The 12,240-nt window shown below is 30.8% G+C and overlaps 1 protein-coding gene across 18 annotated transcripts in view; it reads left to right on the top strand.

The window, feature by feature from the left end:
• The first annotated feature begins 377 nt into the window (after nucleotides 1-377).
• The window catches only part of LOC142227275 (uncharacterized), a 75,124-nt gene continuing 63,261 nt past the window's right edge, over nucleotides 378-12,240 (top strand). For 2 of the 18 annotated variants that reach the window (XM_075297730.1, XM_075297714.1), the window contains exons 1-2: nucleotides 1,088-1,287; nucleotides 3,679-4,060. The gene's annotated coding sequence lies outside the window, so the exon portion shown is untranslated. The other 16 variants (XM_075297726.1, XM_075297722.1, XM_075297719.1 and 13 more) reach the window with 16 other exon arrangements.

Here is a 12,240-nt window from a genome sequence, read left to right as displayed (position 1 = left end):
CTGTTAAAATGTTAAAGCAGACTCTCATTGCTTGAATGAGCAGAAGTGTGAGTGAGACTATGTCTATTCTTCGGGAATTGTTTCTTCTTTGTTTTGATTTTTTTTGTTATTGTGAATTTTGCGATGCATTGTGAAGCTGCTGCTGCTGGTGGATGGATACACAATGCTTTGCTCTCTTAGTTTTGTATGCTCTTCTTTCAAGTGGAAAAGACACTTCGTGTGTGTTTGTGTATGAATGTTTTTTGTATGCATTCGCAAGTGGGGAGTAATTTTAGACTCTCTTCACTTAACCTAACTCTTGCTTTCTTCTGTGCATTATCACTTGTTTGAGGCAGAGGCCTTTGGGGGGTTCTTTGTCGTCGTTAGTTAGTAGTCTTCGGCTATCAAGCAAGCATGTAATGGACTCGTATAAGTAGAAGCACTTTATTTTCGTTGCGCCTGATATTCGGATGCCTAAAAGAATCTGGTAAATGTCGTTTAGTTGAACGATCTGGCGGTCGGTTGGTTTGTTGTACGTTGATTATGACGTCTGTTTGTGATTTGGTCGGTAATTCATTGTACAGGCTAACTACAACAGCAGCCAGTCAGTAAGTAAGGCCATCAGACATCATCATCGTCATCGTGTGTTATTATCGTGATGCGATGTGGGTATAGGAGAGTGTGTGTTTATTTGGCTTACTTGGGATGGATGGCAATGTATATATTTTTTTTTTGTGTTTTTGTTCTGTTTGCTGGTGTTATTACTTCTGGCTGGTGATATTAATGCTGCTCGCCTGTTGTTACTGCTGTTGTTGGTTGATTTCTGCTGGCGCCTCTTTTGTTGTTGCAGCTGTCAATAATATTTTGGCTCTTGCTGCCTTTACTCTCCACTCTTTTTATTTGTACTATGTGACTCTTTGGATTCTCTGTGCATTAACGTGCTCACACACTGGCTTCATGGCTTGGCTGGTTATTTTTGTTTGGCATGGTCGTTGTTGTCTAAGTGCTGCTGCTGCTGCTGCTACTTCTGCCGATGGCTGGTTGGTGTGGTCTGTGTGCTATTTGACTCGATGGGTCTGGCGTTGCTTGTGTACTCTTTTTGAAAATAGTTACAAGATGTTCATCGGTGTATATAGAACATCTGAACGGATGATGAACATTGAATTTGACATTAAGACACTGCAACCATTAACAGTGAGTGAGTGGTGAGGAGAGTGCATCTTTCAATCAGCCGACCATATTATCCAAGAAGACTTAGAAGAACCTCAGAATCAGCGAATCTCAACTGACATCATCATTGTGGTTATCGTCGGTATCGGTGTACTTATTGTTTTTGATTTAGTCGCGAAACATCATCCTTTTTCTCTTGTCGTCTTGGTTGTTGAGTGTTAAACACGAAAAAAAACAAAAGCATCTGTGTGTGTGTGAAGAATAGCTCTTTTTCTGTTTCTTTGTTGCTGTTGTTGTTGTGTGGTGGCTGCAGTCGGCTATATATGCATGGATATGTTCGTAAAATGAGTACGATACAACAACATTGTACTTACGTTCCAAGTCTTTGTGTTGTATACGACGGTGGATGGTGTTGTGGTTGACTATGCCTTGTGTTTTTGGTTAGTTAGTCAGTTAGTCAGGCGCTCGTGTTGTGTTCATCCGCAAACTGCATTTGTGATTTTGTTGTTTTTGTGAAAAATATAAAAATAAGAATAAGTAGCAACAACAACTTTAGCAGTTAAAGAGTATTTATCTGTAAGAGCTACCGCGAGTATCGTCGTCGTTGTATGTGAGGCCATCAACAGCAAAACAATCGGTCAGTTAGTGTGGTAACGACAGCATTGGCTGTCGGCTGCACATCCCAAATCCCAAACATAAATAACAATAATAACAAAATGCTCATATTCAACACCCAGTGTTGACAAGAAGACAAGACTCATATATTCACCGGATACTTCTGCAACAACATTCGGTTTAGCAGCAGCAAAAATAGAGCGCGCGCACGCATCTCATCTGCAAAAAGTAAAAGCAAGTGTGGTGGCCACCAAATGGATTACAAGAGATAAAATATTCTTTTTTGTGGGTGTTGAAAGCAAAATAAAATATTATTTTGATTAAATTAATTTTTTGGAGGAAAAAGTTAATTGAAAATGCACTCAAAAAATTGTCAACGAAAAAAAAATTATAATTTTGAAACGGTAAAAAAATATTAATTTCGTGTTGAAAAAAAAAACAAATAAATACAGTTTGTAAAACTAATAAAATGTGGAAAATCATATGAAAATAAACAGTGAGATAAACAATAAAATATAAGAAATACAAAAATTTTGAGGATTTGAGAAATCATGAAACTGGTGAGCAATTTTTTGAAAAATAAAACTTGAAAGAAGTTTACAATTGTAAAAAGTGAAAAATCTGAGTTTTAAAACTATAGTAAAATTAAGAAATATTTATAAACTGGAATTTCAAATTAAAAATAATGATGACAAAAAATTTAAATAATAAAATAAAAATAAAATACAATGGATTGTGTAAAACATCATCATAAGAAAACCTTAAAGTGACTGTAATATATAAAAACAATTGAAAACATAAGATTTTTTTATTTTAAGAAAAAAAAATTAAATAAAATGAATTGCAGTGGACCTTATATTGTAAATTAAAATTAAAAAGTATCAGTGGAATGAATGAAATTAAAATAAAATGGAACTTTTTACAAAAAACTTGAATGCAGATATAAAAAAATATATATACAATATATTACCCTATGTTGGTGAATTTTTTTAAATAAAACCAAATAATTATGCATACCTTTAGGTTGTAAAATTCAAAATAAAATAGTAAAGAAATATAAAAAAAAATATTCAATAAATAGACTCTCTTAAAAAAAAACAACTAAACTGTAAAATTTTATACGAAATATTTTATTGAAACAATCAAAAAATGATAGTGACTAACTGGAAAAGTTCATTCCCTCTGAAATCATCTACAGCTATAGCTTTGAGAAAAATTCTTTAAAGAAAAAAAAAATAAGCCAAACATTAACATTTGATAACAATTCCTCAAGAGCCAAAAAACAATAAACAAAGAATAAAATTTATACAAATAATGTCCATATGTATATATAAATATATTAAAAAAAAATAAAAATAAAAACAAAAACATACAAACATGATTCTCTCATATCATTTATTTGCATACCATAAGAAAAAAAACCGCAAATCTTAAAGAAGAGCATCATAAACCAAGAAAAGTGAAATAATATTTCTTGATATTCCTTTTTTTTTATTTCTTGAGTGCTAAATAACAAAAAAGAAAGAAAAAAAACTATAAAGAACATTATCCAATGGTGTGCAATACACCAACATCATTCCCAACACCTAAAACTTCCTCAATTCCTCAAGTGCTAAAAATACTCCCCACACCAAGCGAACAAACAAGAGCATAACACTACCCATAGATGTTATGCTCAAAGACAATAACAACAAAAAGAACTATGCTAACCCACCAACCAACCTAACACAAACACTAGCCCCACCATGAATAGCAACAACAACAGCAACAATAAAGAGGAGCATAGTGTGTGAATTGTGTTTGAATGAATTAAATGATGTCAAAGCAACAACAACAACAGCAACAGTAGTCATAAATTCTCAAATCTAATGCATATTTTTTGTGTGTTCTTTTTTTCCCCCAATTTTTTTTCAGAAACCAGAAATGAAAACACAATATGAAAATAAGAAAGAAAACAAACAGCAAAATAAACAAGGATATATAGATATGTACATATAAATTGCTATTAAGCAGCATTTAAAAGTGAAGTGATATTTTTATCAGCAAAATTAAAAAAAAAAAGAAAAACAAATACCCAGAAAACAAAAACTAAAGTAGAAACCACAACAGCAAATAACAACAAATAAGAAATTCACATTCTTTTACTTCCTACAAAAAATAAGGCGAAATACATTGCCTCCATATACATACATTAATTTTGGAGTAATTTTTTTACAAGAACCAAGAACAAACAACAACAACACATTTTTTGGATTACTTTAAACAGAAAATTGTATCAAATCAACAAAAAGCAAAGGTGAGTTGTTTTTAATATATTTTTGTTTTTATCAAATAATTACTTACAAACCTTTTTAAAATACCTAAGGAATAATAGCTAAAAAATAAATAAAAAATGATCATTAAATAAAGAAATATTAAAAAAAAAAATTATAACAGAAATATTGAACATTGGTGGTTCAATGATTTTTCCATCAGCTGGAGTTCATTTTCACACGGTCCTTCTCAAAAGAGAAACTGAGCCCTAATTTTATTTTGTGATAGATGTTCATGCTTTAGTTACATTTTGTAGGAGATCATTTTCGTGGAGCTCATACTCATTATGAAGCATCGTCCCATATTTGTGGCCCTGTTTGGGACAATTATTCCCTTGTTCATACCGCCTTGGGGCTCATTTTCTGGGGACCATGTTCAAACCCGCAATTGAAGTATCGAAACTAGGTGTAAATTGCTCTTGCCATAGTTCCGGTTGAGGCTTTGAAGGTAAGCACTTTTGGGACCACCATCCAAGACCCAATCAAAATATGATCCAATTTCTATATGACCGTAACTTATAGTAGGTCCCTTTAAGATTGGATACAATGAATTATTTTACAATAGTTCTTTTATACGAATATAAATCAAAACGGTAATGTATCTCACTTTTAATTTGTATATTTAAGAGTTTTATTTTTTCTCAAGAAAATTTCGAAGAAAGGGGAATTATATTATTGTTCTTCCGTCGGAACTCTTAAATAAACTAAAAATTAAATAAAGATGATTTAATGTTTTTTTTTTTTTGATTTATTTATAATAAGATTTGGAAAATAAGAAAGATTCTACTTTTTCTTGGATTTGTAGAAGCTCGATCGTAATATATAGAAATTGACCAATATGCCTACACTGAAGACGAGTTTTCTTTTCTAAGGAACGAAATTTTTGACAAACAAAGATTTCTTTTGACTCTAAAAATGTTCTTTAAAAGCAAATAAAAAAGGAAATAGTTCTTCTTTATTTGCTATTGATAAAATAAGGGGAATTTTTCTTTGCCTACAATTTCGTTCCGGAGGAAACTACTTTTTCCTTGTGTGTAGTTATTCAAAAGTTTTTACTTTAAAGAGAAATGATGAGAGTATGAAAAACAGTCCTCTACATTTTGGACTAAATTTGTATTAATCTATAATTCTATAAAAAAGCATTATGGGAGATTAATGAACAAATCTACCTATTGCATACACATCACAGTTGTCACTAATGCTAAAAATAATCTACCAAAATTTGAAGAAAATTTTACCTAAAATCTACCAAATTTTAAAAAGAATCTTTGGTTGAAGTTTTTTTTTCAAATTTTTGTAGTCAGTATGAAAAAAATGTTTTTTTCTTTAAAAAAAAATGTTTTATTATTTTATTTTAGAAATTTATCTCCTATTAGCGACATTTTTTTGGGTGTATAAATATCACTTGCACTGTAAATGTGACGAATTTTAAATGTTTTGCGATTAAATGTTTTTTCCAACAAAGGGAAGAGATTACTTCTACAAAAAGGGCGTACTCATTACAATGGGCTTTGATAGTATTACTTAACACAAAAATTAAAAATTTTTGAAAATAATAAAGTTATATACAATTTTGTCAAAATTTCTATAGAAAATTTTGTCAAAATTTTATTTTATTTATTTCTATAGAAAATTTTATCAAAAAAATTTTTTTTCTATAGAAAATTTTGTCAAAATTTTATTTCTATAGAAAATTTTGTTAAATTTTTTTCATAAAAAAAATTGTCATAATTTTATACCTATAGAAAATTGTGTCAAAAATTTTTCCATAGAAAATTTGGTCAATTTTTTTCCATAGAAAGTTTTGTCAAAAATTTTTTTCCATAGACAATTTTGTCAAAATTTTATTGTCATAGAAACTTTTATCAACATTTTATTTCTATAGATAAGTTTGTCAAAATTTCATTCCCAATGAAAATTTTGTCGAAAATTTTATTTCCATAGAAAATTTTATCAACATTTTCATTTAGAATGAAATTTTAACAAAATTTTATTTGTATAATAGATTTTGTTTCTATAGAAAATTTTGTCAAAATTTTATTTCTATAGAAAATTGAAGTACATCCTAGTTGGAAAGGAATAGTTTGCAAAATCTAACAAAAGAATTCTACCAATCTACCAAACAGTAATAAAATTTACCATTTTTGGTAGAATTCTACCAACTGTGACAAGCGCGATACAAATGCAAAAGGTCTATACACTGAAAAAATATTGACCTAATATGGAAGATTATGCAACTTAAATTTTAGGACTCGAAATTTACGCAATTTCTTTAAAATAATGACATTTTAATTAAAATAAAGTTTATAATCCTTGTTTCAAAATATTTTTTTTCCTTAAATTTAGGACACAAATCTTGACATTTTGCGTCCCTCTGTTGAAGTTGTAGATCTTTGAAGTAAGGCAAATGTTCCTTAGAATAAAGAAAAACATTTTTAATTTAAAGAAATCGTCTTTAACTCAACTGACATATTGAATTGTTAAATTTAAGATAAAACTGCTTCAAATATAAGACTTATTTTAAGGATTTGCATCATTGGTTTAAAGTTTTTTTCAGCATTAAGAAAACATTTTTTACTTTGAAGTACTTGGTATAATTTGGATTTTGAAACTGGAATTTGTTTGTACATGAATACCTTTATTAATATATCGCAAACAGAGAATAAAAATTCGATGAATAAGATCTGTATCCAATTTTAATTTTATCGACCCTAGATTTAAAGCCAGGGAGGTCCCTAAAAAATGTCTTGTTTTTAAAGAAGCCGCATCTTTGGCACGGAATCAATACCACAATCCTTAAAGGAAGGTCAAAATCTTTGGATCCAAGTAAACTTTTTTTGAGTGTAGTTGTACATCATTTTGTACAACGCACAACCTTAAACAAATCAAAATAGACAAAAAACAAAAAAACAAAACTGAAATTCGTCGTAGAAAAAATACCGTGAAACCTCTTAAGTTGGGTATTCTCTAAGGTTTGCTCTATTAAAATTAACCTCTCAAAACTGGATATCTTCCAAATATGGACAAAATATAGGCAACCAGGACAACCACGGTTTCACGCTATATACGAGGGCGGTTCGGAAACTTCCTAGAGAAAGAGAATGAAAGAGAATAGTTATTTTTTCAAAAATATTTTTATTTTTCAATACAATCTCCTGAAACTTCAATACACTTAGTCCAACGCTTTTCTAGCAATTCTATCCCTTGATTAAAATAGTTTTCCTCAAGGTCTTCAAAATAGTGGTTTACAACTCTAATTGCATCTTCATTTGAGGTAAAACGCTTGCCAGGAAGGAATTTGGGAACAAGTAAAAGTCACTGGGAGCTAAATCAGCAGAATAAGGTGGTTGGTCAAGCAACTCACACTTTAATTCGTTGATTTTAGCCATTGTTAAAACACTCTTGTGCGCTGGTGCGTTGTCTTGATGAAAAATTATTTTTTTGTTGTGTTGTAAGCCAGGACGTTTTTCTCGAATTTGTACATTTAATTGATTCAAAAGGTTGCAATAGTACTCTGAATTTATTGTTTTACCCTTTTGCAGATAGTCAATCAATAAAATACCTTTGAAGTCCCAAAAAACCGTTGCCATAACCTTACCAGCCGATTGAATTGTTTTTGCCTTCTTTGGGGCACTTCCTCCAGCTTCAGTCCATTGTTTGTATTGTTATTTTGTCTCTGGAGTTTAGTGGTGGATCCATGTCTAAAATCCATTTTATTTCACTTAAAACGATCCAAACAAGCTTGAGAAATGTTCATTCTTATGCGTTTTTGATCGACTGTTAACAAATGCGGCACCCATCTTGCAGAAAGCTTTTTCATCTGTAGTTCTTCATGCAAAATTAAATGGACTCGATCATTTGAGATGCCCATGATATTAGCAATTTCACGCACATTTATTCATCGATCATTTATTACCATATTATGCACTTTGGCTACAATTGCCATTGTTGTTGTTGGTTTTGGACGTCCACTACGTGTGGTTCATCTTCAATGCTTGTACGACCACGTTTAAATTCAGCAATCCAATTTTTTACTGTTGCATATGAAGGAGCACTTTCACCTAACACATTCCCCATATCATTATGAATTTCTTGTCCCGATAAACCTTTTTTATGTAAATATTTAATGACAGCACGCATTTCTAAGTTTTCCATTGTAAAAAAATCTTTTTTGAACACCTTTTTCTATATGAAGGACTTGCCAGATCGAAACAAAATTTAACATGTGTTCATAACAGAGATGGAAGTTTCCAAAACACTTAACTTTTTTCTTTTTATACAGCGCTTTTTGTGCTAGGCTAAAAAGTTTCCGAACTGCCCTCGTAGTATATTAAATTTGTCACATTTTTTAAAAAAGTTTCTTTGGCTTCCTTATTTATATTTACTTTTTTATTTTCTTTTAATTTTTTTTTTATCATATCATAAACAAATATGTTAATAAAATTTTTGTAAAATCTCCCAGGAAGCCATGGGTTTCTACATGGCTTAATTACAATTTCTCACAATGACCTTGACCTCTATATATAACTGAAATCATCATATTACATATATTTCTAAAAAACAAAAAAAAATCATTTAAAATTTCTCCTACATAAAAGTTTCCATAAGTCAGTGACATTTCCTATTTCCTTGCCTATGGTTCAATAAACACAAATGAAAAATATCAATCGACCATTGACAGTGTGAACAATCATTCCGCGTCTTATACTAAAATGCAATAATTTACAGCCATTGTCCACCTTAATAATCAAAGAAAAAATATAATAAAAATGAAAATAAGTAGCAAAAGTGATGTATTACTGATCCCCCAATGCTATCCTTTTTGTCGCTTTTTATGATTTTTGTATGCATTGACGTTAGGCAAAAGGTCATTGACTTTGCAATGATGTTTTTGTTTGCATGAAGAAATTGTTCTTAATTAAGATCCCACAAATTATTGTCATAAATCACAAGGCTAGATCACAGATGTCTCACACAAATACAGGGCATAGCTGTAAACAAAAAGTAAAAAGAACAACAACAACAAAAGAGACAAAATATCTTCTTTTGCGGATTGGAGGAATGTAGCAAAAATTCCTCCTACAACGGGTGCTGATGATAGGCTTGAAAAATTAATTATGGTGTCTCATCAATCAAATAGAATTATTTGCATTTGCAAAAGAAAATGCAAAGCATGACACAAACTCAGAGAACAAATACTTGCAAACGCACACACCAATAAATAAATATACTTACACATGTATATTTACTGGAAGAGTATAATACCATTTTAAATTTACCTTTCAGGGATATCAAATACTTGGCTTTCAAACGAAACTTCCTTGTACCCTAGAGTATTTTTAAGAGCAAAGTATAACAGCAAGTCCACAAACAACTATCTCTCTCTCTCTCTTATTTGTTTGATTTGCTCTTAGAAAAATTTTATTTCAGAACAGTAGATAACTGTGTTTTGTGAAAAATTTCATTTCCAAAAAAGCGAAACAATTTTTTGCTATGTTGCTATGAAAAGTGAAACAAATCCGTTATTCGCATGGTTTTAATTCACTAAGGTCTAAAGAATGAACGAACATTTTTGTAACTACTCCTTTTAAGAACGAAAATTCCACTTTCTAAAATCTTAAAGTGTGTTCATGTGTTCACACTCTCTCGTTCTCTCACTCTCTCTCTCTCTCACACACACACACACTTCTTGCAATGGCACTGTTTTCAGCTTTGCCAATGCGAAAGCAATAAACCTGTCTGTTTTCAAGGGTGAAGGTGAAACGGTGGGTGACAATAAACTGTCATAATTTTCCTGCCAGAGATTTGTTTTGTTTATTATTGCTATTTTTCCTACATTTCGGAATTCTGTTATGTTTTATTGCAATATAAAATGCCATGAAGACAAAAACAAATGAAAAAACGGAGGCAAGAACACAATGGAACACAAATGTCCAGTGGAACAATTACAATCGACCGACGGTACATCTGCTGGTCAGAGACTATAAAATCGAAATTGAATTTCATTTCAGAAGGGAAGTGCCCAGTCAGGGAAGTCACAGTCAAATGGGCCACCTTATGTACATCTCACGAATTACCGTCACCTGTTTCGTGAAGGTTAAAATTAAATCGGCCCCTCCTATATAATAACTATAGAAAGGAATCTTTTTACCACAGTATTCATGAAAAGGTTAAATAATCCGCAGAAATTAAAGTGAGTTGGGCCAGGACAGGACATAATCTCGTTTGAAAAAAAATATAAAGTATCGAGCCATTTGATGATCATAATGTCATTAATTTTTGTTTTGTTAGTTATTAAATTGTGATGAAAATAGTTTCTTGCTAATTTCCCAAAATTTTCCATACGGGCCTCTTACTAATTACCGAAGGCCCCCCATGCTGTAGTGTTGGGTGGTAGTATAACCAAGGCCCCTTATTAAAAATAGTTTCTTTACTTTTTTTTTGTTATTAAAAACAAAAAGCCGCACACACACACCACATACATATACTAACCGCACACACACACACATACCCATGCACTCATAAACCATTTGGTTGTGGCAAACTTAAGAAATGAACTCATCAAAGCATTTCATAAATTTACATTAATTTGTTGAACCAATTCTTATGGCAGCATCCAATGGTCCATCAGTCGTCAGACCGTCACTCAACCACTTGGTCAATGTGTGCATAGAAATTCAAGACAAAAGGAAGTGAGTCCACGATGTGGGAGGAGTGACAGGCAATACAACTTGATCGGAAAGCAAAGGCAACAAAAAAGCAACCAAGCCACGAAAACCAAAAACTACACGAAAACCACTAAAGTACATTTGTACTAAATTTAGCACAAAATACTCTTCATACGAGTATGAGTTTGTGTTTATGTGTGTAAAAATGGATCACTCACTCATATGCTTGATCTATGGACGACTGGTGGTGATGAGGGCCTACACAGAAAAAAATTTCACGAAAATTTTTCCAATTAAAATTTTAATTGAGTTTTAAAAAATATTCAATTAAAAATTTAATTGATTCAACAAATTTTTTAATTGAAACAAAAATCAATCACAAAAATTAATAGTATCAATTAATTTTTTAATTGGATCAATTAATTTTTTAATTGGCCTTCAATTAATTTTTTAATTGATACTATCATTTCTGTGATTGAAGACGTTTCAATTAAAAAATTAATTGGATCAATTAATTTCGTGATTGAACCAAAAAAAAATTTTTTTTGTGTGTACAAACGGAGAGTTCAAGATGTCTGCATTTGTGTGGTCAGAAACATTTCGATTGTAAACAGGCGTTGTAAATTTCGTTATGTTTTTAAGAATTTCGAATAGAAACATTATTAGATCTGAGATATGGAAAAATATGGATTCTATATTAGATAGGACTTTAGGGGTAGTAGTAATTCTAGATTAAAATCATATAAAAGACCAGCGACGATACACATGGAATGCTAGTTTTAGATAAAACTCTTTTCTTATTTAGTGCAACATATGACGATACCCATAATGCCATATTGCATCTATCTCGTATGGTTATGTTAAGTTAGCAGAGTGTTATTTTAGGCTCTGTTAAAGGCTCTCTCAATCCATTGTAATAGCACAATTGGTGGACTTCTCTCCTATCAGTGAGTGATGTCCGATTATATGTTTAGCTCAATTACAAGGGACCTCGATTTTTTAGTTGAGTCCGATTGGTGTTTCAAATTAAGGTGAAACCACTTAGAGAAGGTTTGAAACTCTAAGAAATGTCACCAATATTCACCAATTAGAGTGAAACCGGGTTGTTTTGTTTTACTGTTTGGTAGATTGATAGAATTCTTGATGATTTGGTAGATCTTGCAAAACATTCTCTCCACCAAAGAGGTACTTTAAATCTCTATTGAACTAAAATTATGGACAATTTTTCTATAGAAATAAAATTTGACAAAATTTTCTCTAGAAATAAAATGTTGACAAAATTTTCTATAGAAATAAAATGTTGACAAAATTTTCTATAGAAATAAAATTTTGACAAAATTTTCTATAGGAATAAAATTTTGACAAAACTTTCTAAAGAAATAAGATTTTAAGAATATTTTCTATAGAAATAAAATTTTAACAAAATTTTCTATAAAAATAAAATGTTGGCAAAATTTTCTATATAAATAAAATTTTGACAAAAGTTTCTATATAAA

This window comes from Haematobia irritans, chromosome 2 (assembly GCF_050003625.1).
Source record: "Haematobia irritans isolate KBUSLIRL chromosome 2, ASM5000362v1, whole genome shotgun sequence".
Taxonomy (NCBI): Eukaryota; Metazoa; Arthropoda; class Insecta; order Diptera; family Muscidae; genus Haematobia; species Haematobia irritans.
The sequence above is the reverse complement of the archived record's forward strand: the minus strand, read 5'-3'. Positions and strand labels throughout refer to the sequence as shown.